The following is a 19,743-nucleotide window of genomic DNA, read 5'->3' as shown; positions in this document are numbered from 1 at the left end:
GGTGCAGATAACTGTTTCAGTATGTAGTCGCTGGTGCGATCAGCTGGATCGTCTATCTCCTCTGGTGGTAAGCAGACTGAATCAAGGCCTTGGCTCAATGCTTGCTCGAGTAGTCTTACTCTTGCTAATGCGATTTCCTCTTCCCTCTCTGATTCAAGGATCTTTATTCGAGCCTCTGCTTCTGCCCTCTTGGCTTTTGCCTCCGCTTCTGCCCTCTTGGCTTCTGCCTCCGCTTCTGCCCTCTTGGCTTCTGCCCTCTTGGCTTCTGCCCTCTTGGCTTCTGCCTCCGCTTCAGCCCTCTTGGCCGCCGTCTGTGCTTCTGTTCTCGCAAGGACTTCTTTTTCGGTGAAGGAACGCCTCACTTTGGATAACTCTGCATTTATGCGGGCCTCTAGTAATCTGTCGCTCAGGGTGGAGCTTCTAGAGCACGATGATCTGTAGGACCGTGAGGAATGTTTGGACGAATGTGATCTGTGTGATCTGGTTTCTTGTAAATGAGAGATGCGGAGTTCCACTTTATCTTTAGCGTCCAGCACCATGGCGTCTCTTTGTCTGTCTATTGATTCTGCCTTGCACAACTCTGACGGGGCTTCTTCAATATTAGAGTCTTTTAGAAAGGTTATATACCTTGTGAACAGTCTCTTGTATCTTTCATGGGCTGCGTTCAGCCGCCCGACGGCAACTTGTAAACTGGTGGCATCGCCTGAGGAGGACTTAAGTCCTGATATGAGGGAGGAAACTCGTTCCCATAGCTCTTCCAGGTCGTCACATAGCTCATCTTTCCTGGTGTGATAATTTTCTGTGATCTTTATTGTTGGTTTGAGAGAGCGCCTTGGTCGCGTGACTTGGTCTGCTGGAAGTGTGGGTTCTACCTCCAGCTCTTCATAATGATCAGTATCAGGTAGCATTTGCTTTGTTTCATCACTGGGGAACTGTACGAGGTCCTTTTCGGCCATTTTGATTTAAGGTGCGCTGTCTCTTTAAGAAATCGAACTTTTGAATTGGGGGCTGAAAATTGCAGTGCGGCTCAGATGAGGCACCCCGATGAGTTTCCCAAGGTGTTTTGAGTGAATTGCGGGGTTTGGTTTAAGGGAGGCCCCGCGTGCGTGAACAGTTCTTATATCATGCGAGCAAGGGTTAATATAGGATGTAGAAAGTGGCTTGGCGAGTAGTGGAGGACTTCCGGGCGAGACTATATCTACTGCGGACACGCCGTGCTTCCCCTTAGGCTTGTGGGACTTGCACTGTTGCTGGGCAGATTTGCTGGGAGTGGGCCTGTTGCAGGGGAGGTTCCTGAGTGTGGCACTGGGCTCTGAGGGGACCTGTAGCCGGGCATTGGACATTCAGACGGATATTGACTGGGGTACAAGGCTTTAAGGCAGTTTTTGACTGTTCTGTCCCCACATGAAGGCGATTGAAGGTGTAACTGATAATGACTTTGTGACTGTCCTACCTTCGTATCCAAGCAGTGGAGCAGACCGGACCGGCAGATGCTCAGGTTAGATGGATCCAGACGTAGACATGAGGATGCAATCAAACGTGGGTTTATTTGATCCAGAGCAGTGACATACAGTGATACAATACAGGAATGCAGTAGATGCTGTCATGTGGATGTCTTTCCTGAGGCTATTGCTGAGGCAACTGCTGGTCAAAAACTGATGCCTTCACAAGCCGAGGTGTGTGTCTCCAGTCACAAAGAATGCAGCACTGAAAAAGGCTACAGGAAGTGACCAGGCCCAAGGCTGCTAAAACCACGCCCAGAGATAAAACTTTATTTAACAAGAACGAAGGCGTGCAGCATACAAATTCCGGCCAGCAGATGGCAGCAGAGAACAATAGACTTAAACAACATAGGTAAAACAAGAAATAATACAGTGCAGAAATTCAATATGAAAGGAACAGCACACCCTGTGCCCCCCTCACAGTAATAATGCCCTATCTGTGCCCCCCTCAGAGTAATAATGCCCTGTGCCCCCTCACAGTAATAATGCCCTGTGCCCCCCTCACAGTAATAATGCCCTGTGCCCCCCGTCACAGTAATAATGCCCTGTGCCCCCTTCACAGTAATAATGCCCCCCTGTGCCCCCTTCATAGTAATAATGCCCTCTGTGTCGCCTCCATAGTAGAAATCCCCTCTGTGTCCCCTCCATAGTAGAAATCCCCTCTGTGTCCCCTCCATAGTAGAAATCCCCATTGTGCCCCCTCCATAGTAGAAATGCCCATTGTGTCCCCTTCACATTAGCAATGCCCTCTGTGCCCCCTCCAGAGTAGAAATGCCCATTGTGCCCCCTCCAGAGAAGAAACGCCCATTTTCCCCCCTCCAGAGAAGAAACGCCCATTGTGCCCCCTCCAGAGTAGAAATGCCCATTGTGCCCCCTTCACATTAGCAATGCCCATTGTGCCCCCTCTGTGTTAAAAAAAACAACAACAAAAAACAACACAGTAAGTACTCACCTTGTCCCGTTCCTGAAGCTCAGTCCTCTCTCCCCTGCAGGCACAGGTCGCTCTGCAGCACTGTGTGGGTGAAGCTTATGCAGATTTCCGGGCTGCAGGCTCCGCCCACACAGGCTGGCAGCACGATCCATCCCTGCAGGCTAAATGCTGGAGCGGGGAGAAGTCTTCCTGCTCTACCATTCAGAGCGCCTCCGGCCTGTAGGAGTGTGGGGAGCTGAGCGGTGAGTGGCAGGACCCAGCTCCCTGCGCTCCAGCAATGAGCGCTTCCATCTGTATTGATGATCCTTTCTAAACAGACTGTAACCTTGTACATTAACTGCCCAGTCATAGTTATCATCCAGCCATGTCTCAGTTATTCCCACTGTCATAGCCATCATCCAGCTATGTCTCAGTTATTCCCACTGTGTCATAGTCCTCCTCACACATCACTAATTCCAGTTCCCCAGTTTTATTAGTCAGGCTTCTGGCATTAGTGTACATACAATTATAAGGTTTCCTTCTGAACTGTTCTAGGTGTGTGTGTATATACAGTCAGGTCCATAAATATTAGGACATTGACACAATTCTAACATTTTTGGCTCTATACACCACCACAATGGATTTGAAATGAAACGAAGAAGATGTGCTTTACCTGCAGACTGTCAGCTTTAATTTGAAGGTATTTACATCCAGATCAGGTGAACGGTGCAGGAATTACAACAGTTTGCATATGTGCCTCCCACTTGTTATGGGACCAAAAGTAATGGGACAGAATAATAATCATAAATCAAACTTTCACTTTTTAATACTTGGTTGCAAATCCTTTGCAGCCAATTACATCCTGAAGTCTGGAACGCATAGACATCACCAGACGCTGGGTTTCATCCCTGGTGATGCTCTGCCAGGCCTCAACTGCAACTGTCTTCAGTTCCTGCTTGTTCTTGGGGCATTTTCCCTTCAGTTTAGTCTTCAGCAAGTGAAATGCATGCTCAATCGGATTCAGGTCCGGTGATTGACTTGGCCATTGCAGAACATTCCACTTCTTACCCTTAAACAACTCTTTGGTTGCTTTTGCAGTATGCTTTGGGTCATTGTCCATCTGTACTGTAAAGCACCGTCCAATGAGTTCTAAAGCATTTGGCTGAATATGAGCAGATAATATTGCCCGAAACACTTCAGAATTCATCCTGCTTTTGTCAGCAGTCACATCATCAATAAATACAAGAGAACCAGTTCCATTGGCAGCCATACATGCCCACGCCATGACACTACCACCACCATGCTTCACTGATGAGGTGGTATGCTTAGGACCATCAGCAGTTCCTTTCCTTCTCCATACTCTTCTCTTCCCATCACTCTGGTACAAGTTGATCTTGGTCTCATCTGTCCATGGGATGTTGTTCCAGAACTGTGAAGGCTTTTTTAGATGTCGTTTGGCAAACTCTAATCTGGCCTTCCTGTTTTTGAGGCTCACCAATGGTTTACATCTTGTGGTGAACCCTCTGTATTCACTCTGGTGAAGTCTTCTCTTGATTGTTGACTTTGACACACATACACCTACCTCCTGGAGAGTGTTCTTGATCTGACCAACTGTTGTGAAGGATGTTTTCTTCACCAGGGAAAGAATTCTTCAGTCATCCACCACAGTTGTTTTCCGTGGTCTTCCGGGTCTTTTGGTGTTGCTCAGCTCACCGGTGCGTTCCTTCTTTTTAAGAATGTTCCAAACAGTTGTTTTGGCCACGCCTAATGTTTTTACTATCTCTCTGATGGGTTGTTTAGTTTTTTCAGCCTAATGATGGCTTACTTCACTGATAGTGACAGCTCTTTAGATCTCATCTTGAGAGTTGACAGCAACAGATTCTAAATGCAAATAGTAAACTGGAAATGAACTCTGGACCTTTTATCTGCTCATTGTAGTTGGGATAATGAGGGAATAACACACACCTGGCCATGGAACAGCGGAGAAGCCAATTGTCCCATTACTTTTGGTCCCTTAACAAGTGGGAGGCACATATGCAAACTGTTGTAATTCCTACACCGTTCACCTGATTTGGATGTAAATACCCTCAAATTAAAGCTGACAGTCTGCAGGTAAAGCACATCTTGTTTGTTTCATTTCAATTCCATTGTGGTGGTGTATAGAGCCCAAAATGTTAGAATTGTGTCAATGTCCCAATATTTATGGACCTGGCATATATATATATATATAATTATATACAGTCATGGCCAAAAGTTTTGAGAATGACACAAATATTAGTTTTCACAAAGTTTGCTGCTAAACTGCTTTTAGATCTTTGTTTCAGTTGTTTCATGTTATGTAGTGAAATATAATTACACGCACTTCATACGTTTCAAAGGCTTTTATCGACAATTACATGACATTTATGCAAAGAGTCAGTATTTGCAGTGTTGGCCCTTCTTTTTCAGAACCTCTGCAATGCGACTGGGCATGCTCTCAATCAACTTCTGGGCCAATTCCTGACTGATAGCAACCCATTCTTTCATAATCACTTCTTGGAGTTTGTCAGAAATTGTTAATTTCTAACGATAATTTGTTTTCCCTTAGTCCTAACAGCAGCACAGATGGGGTTAACTGCCCCTGTGGACTGGTAGGACCGGCAGAATTTTTAATGAGCCCAAGAACCAATAAACGATCTTCAGCTCCCTGAAAGGGAGGAGATCACCCCCCAGTCCACCGTGTTTTTAACAAGCATAATGTATTTAGGGTGGGATATTTGTGTGCTGCTGTTAGGACTAAGGGAAAACAAATTATCGTTAGAAATTAACGATTCCCTTACGTCCTACCAGCAGCACAGATGGGGAGATAGCAAGAAGAATCCCCTAGGGAGGGTCCTCATGCCTGGCAGAACTAAGAACTGTCTGCCCAAAAGCCGAAAACTCTGCCATCCTAGCATCTATCCTATAATGGGAGATGAAGGTTGACTCAGAGCTCCAGGAGGCCGCCTTACAGATCAACTCTAATGGGAGAAGTCTTCTCTCCGCAACAGAGGTGGAGACAGCCCTAGTAGAATGGGCTCTCACAAACTCCGGAGGATCTAGGGATTGGGAGACGAAAGCCTCCCTAATGGTCTCCTTGATCCAGCGACTAATGGTAGCTTTAGACGCTTTACGGCCTTTAGACTTACCAGCAAACAGGATGAGGAGATTCTCATCTATCCTGAACTCTCTGGATCTATCCACATAAACCTGGAGGCACCTTGAAATATCCAGCGGGTCTCTTGCTGGAGTATCAGAGGAGGAGGCTGAAAACAAAACTGGTAAAGAGATTACCTGGTTGATATTTTGGAAGGTAGGCACCTTAGGCCTGAAGTAGGGTAAAAACTTCAGTAGTACTCTGTCCTGTAAGAAGATAATATAAGGGTGAATTGCAGAAAAAGCCTGCAATTCAGAGATCCTTTTGGCTGAAGCTACAGCCAGAAGAAAAACCATCTTTAAAGTCAAAAATCTGAATTCCACCTCCTCCAATGGCTCGAAGGGGGGAGATGCTCGCCCCCTGAGCACTACTGAAAGATCCCACTGGGGAATAGGTTTCAGTATAGTAGGCTTTAGTCTTTCAGCTCTCTTCAGGAAGTGTTTGATGAGTTGGTCCCGAGAATGTGGCCTGTTGAGACAGGCCGAGATGGCACAAATTTGTACCTTCAAGGTAGCTGGAGAAAGACCTCTATCTAATCCATCTTGAAGGAATTGTAGTATCGCAGGAAGGGGCGGACTGACTTGGAAAGCCCTTCTATGTTGGGAAGGGACTGATCAACCTCCAGGCTGTCAGGTTGAACCTGTGCAGATCTGGGCAGAGGTGAGTGTCCCACGACACCAGGGTCTGCTCCAGGGGGAGTCTCCAGTATTGTCCCCGACTTATCTGAATGAGCTAGGTAAACCAGGATCTCCTGGGCCAGAACGGTATGATGGCTATTACCGAGGCCTGATCCTGACGGATTTTCATCAATACCCTCGGTATCATGGAAAACGGAGGGAAGATGTAAGCCAGCCTGAACCTCCACGGTATCGACAGAGCATCTATCGCCAGGTGGTTGTCTTCCCTGTACAGGGAACAGAACCTCAGCACCTTGGTGTTGAACCTGGTTGCCATGAGATCCACCTCTGGCATACCCCATCTGTGAACTAACTGCCTGAAGATCTCCGGATGCAGAGACCACTCCATGGTCGGTAATCCTCGACTTAAGCGGTCCACTATCATATTGAGCGAGCCTCGAACAGGAGTGGCAGATAGATGGGAAAGGTTCGTCTCTGCCCACCGAAGAATTACCCCGATCTTTGACAGAAGGGGCAATGATCTTGTGCCTCCCTGCTTGTTTATATAGAGAACCGCAGTCATATTGTCTGACTGGACTTTCACTGCTTTGCCCCGGATTTGAGGGGCGAAGTGAAGGAGGGCTAGCCGGATAGCTCGCATCTCGCGAAGATTGGAAGAGAGACGTCGCTCCAGAGGAGACCAAGATCCCTGTACTGGGGATCCGTCCAGGTGAGCGCCCCAGCCTACAAGGGACGCGTCTGTAGTCAATATGACCCAAGCTGGTTGGGTCATAGACTTCCCTGCTGGTAGCTGAAACCACCATCTGAGGGAATTCCGGGTTTGACCGGACAGGGAGCACAGGGAATCTAGCCCCGCAGGGCTGCCGTTCCAAAAGTGTAAGACCTCCGACTGAAGAGGACGGAGGTGCCATAACGCCCAAGGGACTGCGTCCGCAGCCGCTGACATGAGCCCCAGCATCTTCATGAGAGTCCGGATAGAGACTCGACGAGGGACAAAAAGGACTCTTGCTAGGTCCTATATCCGTGCTCTCCTTTCTAGAGTCAACCAGAGGGACATCTCCACAGAGTCGACCACGAATCCTAAATAATGGATTGAAGTCGATGGGCTCACATTCGACTTCTGACAGTTGATAATCCAGCCCAGGCGGAGGAGAAAGGAGATTGCGATCTGAAGATGGTGGGTAAGGACCGGAACTGAAGAGGCTATGAAGAGCCAATCGTCCAGATAAGGAATAATAGTCAGTCCTTGAAGTCTCAAAGCTGCCACCACCGACACCACCACCTTGGTGAAGATAAGGGGGGCGGAAGAGATTCCGAAGGGAAGCGCGGTGAACTGAAAGTGCCTGCGAACCCCTAAAATCTGGACCGCGATCCTGAGGAATTTCCGGGAAGCGGAATGGATCGGGATGTGAAGATACGCATCCTTGAGGTCCAGAGTAGCCATGACGTCCCCAGGGTTGAGGATATGGCTGACTGACCTTATGGTTTCCATCCGAAACCTGGTTTTCCTTATAAATCGATTGAGGAATCTCAAGTCGATGATCATCCGGAGATCTCCCGTCTTCTTGGGAACCAGGAACACTGGAGAATAAATCCCTAGGCCTCTCTCCCCTGCCGGCACCTCCTCCAGGGCTCCCTTGGAGATATAGTCCTGAATATAAGACTCTAGGATCTTTTGTTTGGCAGACCCGAAGTTTCGCGTGGCGATGAATCTCTCTGGGGGGAGGGAGATAAGATCTACCCGGTACCCGGCAGAAATTATATCCTGAACCCAGGGGTCTGCGATCAACTGGGCCCAAAAGTTTTTGAAGTGGGAGAGACGGCCCCCCACGGGAATCTGGGGGAGGGGTACGGGAAAGTCTAGAGGAGATACTGCAGGGGCAGCAGGGCTTATCCAAGAGCCTCGAGGAGGCCCATAGTCAGGAGGGTTTTGCCTCCCTGGTGGGTTTGCTGGAGCGTCTCGAGAATCTACGAGACGCCCCCCCCCCCCCCCCCCCATCTCTGCGCCTAGCCTGCTGTCCTGAACGGCCTCTGCCCTTCTTATCCTGTCTAGGGCGTCCCCGAAAGGGCTGCTGGGGGAGACTCTTCCCTTTCTTGTCGGAGAGTCCCTCCATGATCTTGTCCAATTCGGACCTGAACAGCCTATCCGGTTCAAAGGGGAGCCCACATAGATTAAACTTGGACGCGTTGTCCGCGATCCATGGTTTCAGCCATAGTGGTCTACGGGCAGCTGAAACTAGAGCCATAGTTTTGGCGGCCAGTTTCAGCTGCATCTGGGTGGAATCACACAGGAAATCCATAGCCAGATTGACTGACTTAAAAGTTGTCAAGATGTCGTCTCTAGAAACGCTCTGATCAAAATAGCAGAATTAGAAGCTACCCACAAAAGCTCCTTGACCTCTGATGTCTTCAAGGAATTGACTGATCTGAGGAATGAATTAAAATCTGTTCTGAACATGAAAGCAGCTCAAGCCTATTTACGACTCAGGCACAAACAATATGCCCACGGTGATAAAGGCAATAAGCTCATGTCTACTCTAGTAAAAAAACAGATCCAACGTTCCTTCATCAGTCAATTGGTTGATGATAAAGGTAAGAAGCATACCTCATCCTCTGGAATAGCTGGAGTCTTTGCTGGATTCTACCAATCCCTCTATAACATTAGACCAGGAGATCGAGAAAGGGATAATACTCTTAGATCCCAATCAATGTAAGCCTTCCTAGATGCTCTTGATTTGCCGGTAATTCCTGAGGATGCCAAAACTTCTTTAGTAGCCCCAATCACCTTGGAGGAACTGAGCAGAATTTTAGCCACTGTCCCCAAAGGCAAAAGCCCGGGCCCTGATGGGCTACCTGTTAATTACTACAAGAAATTCTTTCCCATTATAGGTCCCCATTTAGTTAAGTATTTTAACTCTTTGCTTTCAGGAGCCCTACCAGCGAAACAAAATTTAGAAGCTTATATAGTGGTCATACCGAAACCGGATAAGAACCCCGAATCTCCAGCAAGTTATAGACCGATTTCTCTGCTTAATGCAGATTTGAAGTTGTGGGCAAAGATCCTAGCCCATAGGGTGGCTCCGTTGTAGCCTGAATTGGTGTCTCCTGAGCAGACAGGCTTTGTGGGGGGTAGGGAGTGCAGGGACAGCACATTTCGAGTTTTGCAAGCAATTGATTATGCTCTGAAAAATGGGACCCCTCTCGCTCTGCTCAGCACAGATGCTGAGAAAGCATTTGACAGAGTGGATTGGGGTTTTATGCAGGCCGCCCTTGAGAGGTTCGGCTTTCCCCAGATCTTCATTACTGCTGTGCTCTCTCTGTACTCCTCCCCCCATGCAAGAGTACGTGTTAATGGGATATTATCCAACTCATTCCCTATAACTAATGGGACTCGGCAAGGCTGCCCACTCTCCCCTTCGCTATTCATTTTATGCCTGGAGACGCTGATCCAGGCAATACGACAGGAAGAGACAGTGGCGGGACTACAGGTTGGACCGGTGTCGCATAAAGTGGCGGCATTTGCAGACGACATGCTCCTACTATTGTCTAAGCCCACTGAAGCTTTCCCAGCTTTACTTGGTCTGTTGGAGACATTCAGGGACATGTCTAATTTTAAGATAAACTTTACCAAATGCAACGCTCTCGCCATTAATCTCCCCCAAAGTACCGTTTCTAATTTAGCCGCTAGTTTCCCCTTTAAATGGGCTACTACACACATTAGTTATTTGGGAATTAATATCACCTCTAAGCCCTCGCAGCTTTGTGATCTTAACTATACCCCTATCTTGACAGAGGTTAAAAAACAATTAGAGGAATTGCGTATTCCTTTCATGTCCTGGCTGGGGAGGGTACACATGATTAAAACCTATGTGCTCCCTAAAATACTCTATACTATACAGACACTCCCGGTATATATTCCCGAACAATTCTTCATTACTTTGCGCAAAACTCTCTCTTCCTTTATCTGGAAAAAAACCAAACCCCGAATATCTCATAATATACTGACACGCCAGAAACATAAGGGTGGAATTGGATTGCCAGACTTTAAATACTATTATCTATATCCTCCTTCCTTCGATTACATTCAGAGATATTAAACCCTAATAATCATAAATTAGGTTGTCAAATAGCGAGACTGGTTCTCACCCCTGCTGAAATAGCTAAATTATGGAAGGGCAAGACGGCCACTGTCTCACCCACACAATGTAATCGCTGGGTCTTCTCCAATTCTTCACCTTTCTACCAAGGGTTACTTACAGCATGGCAGAAACTGTCGTATCTGTTTGGTCTCCAGTCACACCCCTCGCCTTTAATGCCGATTAAACTCCTACCATATTATATGCTAAATGGTTATTCGGACACATATAACATGTGGCCGCGACTAGGTAACCATACTACGGGTGACATACTTAAAGACAAACGTGTACCACATGAAGATGATATTCTGGTGCCGCTCAAGTTGGATAGCTGGTCCACATTACATTATGCCCACTTTAGTTTTTTCTGTAGGAGATACCTAGATATGACCCACACTGACTATCTCCCCTCCTGGTACGATGTCCTATTGACTTCAGTTTCACCAGTGAAAAAAGTTCTGTCGTTTATATATAACAAAACTCTGGAACCTGGCTCCGAGACCACTCCATCTTTTATTTCTCAATGGGAGAAAGATATGGGTGCCCCTCTAGTGGCATCGGACACAGTGGAAATCCTCCGTCACTCCCACAGCTATTCTAGATGTGTCCGTATACAGGAGAACTCTTACAAATTAGTAACCCATTGGTACCGAGCCCCCGCTATATTGCACAAAATGGATCCCACCGCTTCCCCATTTTGCTGGAGATGCCACAATGATGTGGGTACTAACTACCACGTGTGGTGGACATGCTCGGGAATCACTGGGTTTTGGGAAATGGTGTCAAAGGACATTGTCTATTTGTTCTATAAGCACTCCTTTGACTCCCCAAACAGTCCTCCTGAACATACCAACTAAAGATTACCCTCTTTCCAGGATTTCGCTGATTCCGCATCTAATAGCGGCAGCTAAAGTCCTTGTCCCACGTCATTGGCTCTCTACCGAGCCTTCGTCTAGGAGAGAGTGGTTAGACAGAGTTAGAGAAATATGCAGATTTGAGGAGCTGTCCAGCTGGGAAACTTTCACCTACGATAGATACCTTAAACAATGGGCGCCTTGGTTTACCTGGTGTGTCTCGAATGGGTAAAATACATAAATCTACCCTACCGCTGTGGTCTTCCGATAGCTTTAACAAATGTGCTCCTATATATTGTAACCGACCTACCCCTTCTATGTCTTGGGGACATTGCTCTGCTAGCTTCACCTTACCAATTGCAGAGATCCTGCTTATCCCATACATAATGTGATACAAGTTGTGTGTGTTTTGATTTTTGTTTATTTTATGTTATGTTTGTTTGTTTGTTTGACCAGATGTATCGGTATACGTTGTGTAGGGTAATAACATTATCTTGCATGATGATGCATAGACACGCTGTATGTACACAAACTTGACTGTATACCATGTAATTACTTGCTTGCCTCAATAAACAGAGATTTGAAAGAAAGAAACGCTCTGATCCACGTCTGTCTGGATCTGATTAAGTTTAGAGCGTAAGAAGGAGGCTACTTCCGTGGCCGCAATGGATGTCGATGCGGAGGCAGCAGCCGCCGCGTAACCCCTTCTAAGGGTGCACTCTGCCCTCCGGTCTAGAGGGTCCTGCAGACTAGACCCATCGTCTGCAGGGACCAGAGTGCGCCTGGACAACTTGGCTATAGCCATGTCCACCTTGGGAACGGAACCCCACGATTCCACCAAGGGTTTAGCCATCGGGTACATGAGCTTAAACTTCCTGGTAAGGACTGGGCCTTTTTCAGGCTTTCTCCACTCTGTGCGCATCACAGAGAGAAGGGTCTCATCCGCTCTAAAGACATGCTGTGTCCGTCCGGCGGGATCGGAGGACTCCCCTATGTCAACATCCTGGTCCCCCGACCTGATGGACTTCAGCAACTTCTGCGTTTTCTCTGGAGGAAAAAAGCAAGAAGTTAATTCTTCTTCCTCAGAAGAAGAACCCACCGAACAGGGAGTAGGTCTCTCGACCGGTGCAGCCACTTCCATGGGAGTCTGAGAGCCTCTCATTAAGCAGGCGCACCACTCCCTTAATGGAATCATCCACGTAGGTCTTTGTCCACTGGAACATCTCTTGCATCGTGGGTTCCGTGGATGCCTGTGTGCGACAACTCTCACACCTTGAGTAAGGGCAGTTGTTGTCCAAAGGTGTGTTACAATCGTAACAGGCCAAATGCTTCCTTTTGGCCCCGGACTTCCGCTGATCAGAATCCTTAGGGGAAGCCATAACTGTAAGAAAAGAACAAACAGGTCATAACACCTACAAACACCAGGTGGAGGTGAAAACGAGACCATATGGGCGCCCACCAGCACTGAAGAAATAGAGCTGTTAAGAGAAAAAAAACCAAGCCAAGCAATATATTACTAGAATATATCAAAGCACAGGGAACTCTGGAGCTAGCTTGTGAAAGCGGTGCAACCAGAGCAATGAATGACAGGCTCTGGGCGCTTAAAAAGAGGAAGCCCCGCCCCCTGGTGATCAGAACCAGCCCAGAGAAGTAATAGAGCCTATATCAGGCTCAGCTTGACCCTATATGTCTCCCCAGGCTATCCTGAACATTCAGGATGTTTATAAGGAGAAGAAGAATCGAGCAGTGAGATTTAGAAACCCCACCGCATCGGATACGAAAAACCGGAAGTGACGTAGCGCACCTGGTGCGCGTCACTTCCGGAAGATGGCGGCGCCCACGGTGCCGCACACATGCGGCAAGGAGAGAACGGGACACCGCAGAGACGCCGAAATCCAGGCGGAAGAAGAGGGGAGGGGAGCCACCCCCCCGACGGTACCCTGTACAAAAAATAGCCGCGATAACGCCTAAAATAAAGGCAACAAAGATTTCCTAGATTTAAGGAAAAAAAGAGCCCCTCAGCACTCTTCAGCTCCCTGAAGGGGAGCGACACGCCAGTCCACCTGTCCAAATGACAGAAAAAAACACTGTGGGCTGGGGGGTGATCTCCTCCCTTTCAGGGAGCTGAAGATCGTTTATTGGTTCTTGGGCTCATTAAAAATTCCGCCGGTCCTACCAGTCCACAGGGGCAGTTAACCCCATCTGTGCTGCTGGTAGGACGTAAGGGAATAGTGGGTTTTTGTTTGTCCACCCGCCTCTTGAGGATTGACCACAAGTTCTCAATGGGATTAAGATCTGGGGAGTTTCCTGGCCATGGACCCAAAATGTCAACGTTTTGGTCCCCGAGCCACTTAGTTATCACTTTTGCCTTATGGCACGGTGCTCCATCGTGCTGGAAAATGCATTGTTCTTCACCAAACTGTTGTTGGATTGTTGGAAGAAGTTGCTGTTGGAGGGTGTTTTGGTACCATTCTTTATTCATGGCTGTGTTTTTGGGCAAAATTGTGAGTGAGCCCACTCCCTTGGATGAGAAGCAACCCCACACATGAATGGTCTCAGGATGCTTTACTGTTGGCATGACACAGGACTGATGGTAGCGCTCACCTTTTCTTCTCCGGACAAGCCTTTTTCCAGATGCCCCAAACAATCGGAAAGAGGCTTCATCAGAGAATATGACTTTGCCCCAGTCCTCAGCAGTCCATTATCCATACTTTCTGCAGAGGATCAATCTGTCCCTGATGGTTTTTTTGGAGAGAAGTGGCTTCTTTGCTGGCTTTCTTGACACCAGGCCATCTTCCAAAAGTCTTCGCCTCACTGTGCGTGCAGATGCGCTCACACCTGCCTGCTGCCATTCCTGAGCAAGCTCTGCACTGGTGGCACTCCGATCCCGCAGCTGAATCCTCTTTAGGAGACGATCCTGGCGCTTGCTGGACTTTCTTGGACGCCCTAAAGCCTTCTTAAAGGGTTTCTACCACTTCATTTTCACATAATTAGCTTTCAGACACTAACAATCCTAATATAATAGCTTTTTGTGCAGCTGTTTCGCTAAAAAAAGAACTTATATTGATATGCTAATGAGCCTCTAGGTGCTATGGGGGTGTCATTAGCTAGGTGCTATGGGGGCGTCATCGGTATACCTTCACAAAATGCCGCCGCCCAGCGCGTCCCTCCAGCCCGCCCATCTCCTCCGGAATGCGATCGTCCCTGTGAGCCAGCGGACGAATTCTCGCGCATGTGCCGTGCGCGTCTGTATTCGGCGCATGCGCAGTGAATGTCTGACCGCTTCCCTGCTCAAACATCTCCACTGCGCCTGCGCCGATGACGTCATAGTGCTCCGAGGAACAGGTGCAGTGGCGATGTCTGTGCAGAAAGCGGTCAGACATCCACTGCTTATGCCCATAATACAGACGCGCACGTCGCATTTGCGAGAATTCGTCCGCTGGCTCACAGGGAGGATCACATTCCGGAGGAGATGGGCGGGCTGGAGGGACGCGCTGGGCAGCGGCATTTTGTGAAGGTAGACCGAGCCTCTAGGTGCTAATGACGCCCCCATAGCACCTAGAGGCTCATTAGCATATCAATATAAGTTCTTTTTTTAGCAAAACGGCTGCACAAAAAGCTATTATATTAGGATTGTTTGGTAGAGCAGACACTAGCGGATTGCTAGTGTCTGAAAGCTAATTATGTGAAAACTAAGTGATAGAAACCCTTTAACAAGAATTGAACCTCTTTCCTTGAAGTTCTTGATGATCCTATAAATTGTTGATTGAGGTGCAATCTTAGTAGCCACAATATCCTTGCCTGTGAAGCCATTTTTATGCAACGCAATGATGGCTGCACGCGTTTCTTTGCAGGTAACCATGGTTAACAATGGAAGAACAATGATTTCAAGCATCACCCTCCTTTTAACATGTCAAGTCTGCCATTTTAACCCAATCAGCCTGACATAATGATCTCCAGCCTTGTGCTCGTCAACATTCTCACCTGAGTTAACAAGACGATTACTGAAATGATCTCAGCAGGTCCTTTAATGGCAGCAATGAAATGCAGTGGAAAGGTTTTTTTTGTGATTAAGCTAATTTTCATGACAAAGAAGGACTATGCAATTCATCTGATCACTCTTCATAACATTCTGGAGTATATGCAAATTGCTATTATAAAAACTTAAGCAGCAACTTTTCCAATTTCCAATATTTATGTAATTCTCAAAACTTTTGGCCACGACTGTACACACACACACACACACTAATATATATATATACACACACATACACCCCTTGAATGACCAGTAGGCAGGTCCCAGTATATATATATAATCAGATAGGTATGTATGCCCCTGTATTTACATACATCTGTAATTACAGCGCCGGAGATACGCGGTCACTTCAAAGGCTGGAGGATCAAAGCGATCCTCCGCCTGGAAGCGCAGGCTGGTGCTGTGACGTCATATCACCGCGCCAGCCCACATGTACTTGCCTGCAGTACAGAAAATGCTCGGGGGCGAGCGCAGCCGGATTTAAATAGTCCGGTGGCATAGCGCTCAGGAGTTGAGCCAAGCAGCCCCAGCAAGAATCATCCTCTTGAAAATGGGAATCCATAAGCAAGAATTAACCCCTGGAGGACGAGCATAGAAGCGAGCATTAATCCCTGGCTGGCTGATTAACCCTTTCCCTACCCCCTAGACCAACGAGCATTAACCCCTGCATTATCTCCCTCTTATCTCCCACTACCACCAGTCCCTGCCATAATCCCACTTCAGTACCACTAATACCTTATCCCTGCTATACCCCTGTATCCCAGTTTACCCCTGATTGCATTTAACCCTTTCTACCCTGTACGGACAGCTTTTAGTTAGGTTTAGGAGGGTGCTGCTATTATGTGTGTGTGAGAGTGTATGTCTAGATAGATTTTGGGGTGGAATTGTATAGTGTTAGTGTATATAAGTTGTATTATAGTGCTGTTAGTGTATTACCGTGTGCATGTGTAAATATATCATAAATAATTGACTGTAGACTTGTAATTATTTAATAAATACCTTATTGTTCGAGCACGGTTTTTAGTTCTTTTATCGCCGCCGTAATTCATCGCACGCAGATCAGGAAAAAGAAGAGCAACCAGGAAGTTTACAAAGAATAAATAGGCGGAGTCAACAATAAATGATTTACGCCTATTTATGAATATTGATATCAAAAATATTAATAATCCGGCATTGCAGTATAATTAATGCCGGATCCGGCACTAATACATTTCAATGTAAATTAATGCCGGATCTGGCATTCCGGCAACTGAGCCGTTCAGTGACTGAACTGATGATATCCTGAATGGATTTCTCTCCATTCAGAATGCATGGGGATAAAACTGATCAGTTATTTTCCGGTATTGAGCCCCTAGGACGGAACTCTATGCCGGAAAAGAAAAACGCTAGTGTGAAAGTACCCTGAAAGAGGTGGGCCTTCGTACCTGGATATTACTTACTCAGAACAGATAGGATCTGGTGTAGATTTCAGGTATAATGAATAAATGTACCCAGCTGACATGGGGCTGCACCGTCGTCCACTTTTCTGTAAAGTGGCGAGTGCTGTGTAAACCGTACAAAAAGTTGCAAATTTTGCAAGCTTCTGAAGCTAGAAAGCTGGGGTAATAGAGGTGGGCCTTTGTACCTAGTAGAATACTTTGCTGCCCTCTGGTGGCGGTGACATTACTGTGCAGGCCCATGAACCAGCATTTTACTGACATCTAGTGGTGAATTTAGTTGTTACACATAATCCTAAATACCAGTGACAATTCATGATATCGCACCTTGGGATGCTGGGGCTCCCGCCAGATACTTATCGCCCAACACACAGTGCTCGTCATGGGACAATCACTCTCAGGAGGAAATGTTGTGAATGGCCATTTATACAACTATGAGGTTTTCCCTCCTTGCGACCAAGGAGCTCCTGTTTTGGGCAACACCAGGAAACCAGAGACTGATCCCTGAACGTCACCTCTGTGATCGGCTTAGTAAGTCTCTTTGCAATCAACATGGGTAACGTTCAGGGGTAGGAATCACAGAAAGGAACAGTTCATTAATACATATTCCGTAATGACAGGGATTCTACATTAACATCAGAAAATTCTGGATACCAGCAGCCCCCACTATGGGATGCTCACTGAATACACAATTATATTACTTCATTGACAATCCATATGCAGTGAGCTCCCCCTAGTGGTGGCTGCAGGTATCCAAAATTATTGTATTTAGCTACGAGAAGAGAAGCAGCAGATGTAAAGCTCTGGCCCCCTTTGAAGACATTTTAAAGAGGACCTGTGTAATGGTGCAAAACCCCAAACAACCAGACAGAGGTTAAACAATAGTGGATTTATTAAATAAACAGCAGTACAGTCCAAACCAGTAAGCATATACAGGTAACCAACCCGAATAATAACCTGTGCAGGGAAACACCAAGGGGTCAGCCAGCGACCAGGCCAAAGTTCTTATGCTCAGTATTAGTCTGTGTAACGTGGTACCTAGGGATGAGACGTCAGGATTTCCAGGGTCCGATCCAAGGTCATACACGAGACAAACTGTTCAGCAAAGATGAGGTATCCAGAGGCAGTCTCTAGAGATAAATCGAGGAAGGCCGAGGTCATGCACAGGTAAGTCTGGGAGAATATGAACCGCAACATGGGAAAACAACAGTGGGCACTGACCAGCCAGGGAGATCACCTGCAAGGATTTTTGCCGCCCTAGGCAAGATAAAAATTGCCGCCCCCCCATATCAGATGATCTGCCCATATCATGACATCACATATGTTCCACCCCTTTCTCAGCATTTAAATTAAAAGTGAGTTATATGTTGCAATAAAGCCCCCTATTAAGAATGGTGGAGAATAAATACCATAACTTAAGTCATAGCTAAAGAAACAAGCCTGTGTATTAGATTGTTCGCTTACTCGTAAATTTGGCAACTTCATGGTTTCTTACCCAAATTAAGTTCTTTAGTGCAAACAATATTACTGATTTGTAAAAAAATTATCTACATCAGTTATGCTTTCATTTAAGCTACTTTGACCTTAAATTTAAAATTCACTTTTAACCCTGTAGTTTTTGGTTCAAAACACTGACAAAATGCACTAAAGGCCATAATGTAAAATAAAGTGCAAATTTAAATTGTTTAATACATAAACATTCAAAAAAAAGTGCAATACAACATAGAGTTAAGAGAAAAATACATGCCACACATTTTTATTATAGTGGCATACTTGCATAGTTTAAGTGCAACAATAGAAATGGTATGGTCATTCAAATAATTCCAAACCCTTAGCAAAATAAATATATAAATGCAGCATACAATATAAGTGCTAAACAACTTTGTAAACAGCTTCAACAACTTAGATAACTTAAATAGCAGTTATTCTATCTAAAAAAAAATTAACTTATTCTTGCTTTGGCATTCGCAAAGTCCTTCAGTAATGATTCAAAGTCAATCTCCTGTGCCGTCCGATCCTCAATTGATATCATGGCAAGTCCCACAAGCCGTTCTTGGGACATTGAGGACCGCAGATAATTTTTTAGAATTTTTAGCTTCGAAAAGCTTCGCTCACCTGTGGCAACAGTGATTGGCAAGGTCAACATAATACGAAGTGCAATTGTCACATTTGGAGCAAATCCATTCCTTACTGCATAGGCCAAAATATCAACAGGTGTCATCGTAGGTTTTATCACAGGAGCCAAGACTGCAAGTTCTTTACACAGTTGCCTTCCATCTACATCAGACTCCGTTGATTTTTCATTGGTTAAGACATTCTGCAATTCCATACAGAACTTCAGGAGTTCTTTTTGCACATCTTTTAGCTTGCAAATGTCATACAAAAATTGAAAATGCGTGGAATGAAATTTGAGCTGTTCATATCTTTCATGTACAGATTTTATTGTTGTGTCTAATATTGTGAAGAAACATTCCACTTTAAATTTATTTTTAGGATCTAAGATAGGGTCATCTGGAACCTCATACAAAAACCTCCAAAAGAACCACACCGTCTCAGCAATCAGGTACACTGTGAGAATACAAGATAAAAACAATGAATACAAGATAAAAACAACAAACACATAATAGGATAAAAAGCACAATTTATAGAAAAGACTTGAAGCTAACAGTCTCATTGAGACCTTTAGGGATCTCACTCTTAAGCAGAACAATCCACTTGGTCTCCAATTGCAGGAGGCACTTCTTGATATCCCCACCACGACAGCCCATGGACACCCTATCAATACCCATACATTGTAACCCACGAGGGTCCCCCCTGTGGTGGTCCCTAAAGTGCAGGGCTATGGGTTGAAACTGGGTCAGCTCATCCTGTGCAGTGGTAGCTGCCTGGCGAATTTTGCTTGCGTGTTCGAATACCCTAACACGCAGCTCCCTGGTGGTCATTCCGACATACAGGAGCTTGCAAGGGCAGGTGATCAAATATATCACAGATGCAGTCCTGCATGTGATATGTTGCACAATGTGGTACTCACATCTGCCCTCGGAATCCCCAAATGT

This window comes from Bufo bufo, chromosome 3 (assembly GCF_905171765.1).
Source record: "Bufo bufo chromosome 3, aBufBuf1.1, whole genome shotgun sequence".
Taxonomy (NCBI): domain Eukaryota; kingdom Metazoa; phylum Chordata; class Amphibia; order Anura; family Bufonidae; genus Bufo; species Bufo bufo.
This window is presented reverse-complemented; position numbering follows the sequence as displayed.